Raw genomic sequence first — 352 nt, forward strand, 5'->3', positions numbered from 1 at the left:
TATATATATATAATACACACATAAGGTTATATAACAGAAATCCTTTACTGTAAAAAAATATTAGTTAATTGTACACATTACTAACGAAATTACAAGAAACAAATTTTAAAATGGTATTATAGAGCGTATGAAAAAAATTAGATTCCTTTTCAATAAAAATTATAATTTATTTTAACGTATAAAATAAAATATATGCAAATAAATCTTTTCATGCAGTTTTTTTCTTAAACAGCGAATTTCATTACAACAGCATCAGTTTTTTGCTTCGCCGATTTGGAAAGAGATAGCTCCACATTATCACAAAAAAAACCCCGAGTTAAATCTAATTCCATTGAGTCTCGTTGCGGTACGC

Source organism: Trachymyrmex cornetzi, unplaced genomic scaffold (assembly GCF_001594075.2).
Source record: "Trachymyrmex cornetzi isolate Tcor2-1 unplaced genomic scaffold, Tcor1.1 scaffold794, whole genome shotgun sequence".
Taxonomy (NCBI): domain Eukaryota; kingdom Metazoa; phylum Arthropoda; class Insecta; order Hymenoptera; family Formicidae; genus Trachymyrmex; species Trachymyrmex cornetzi.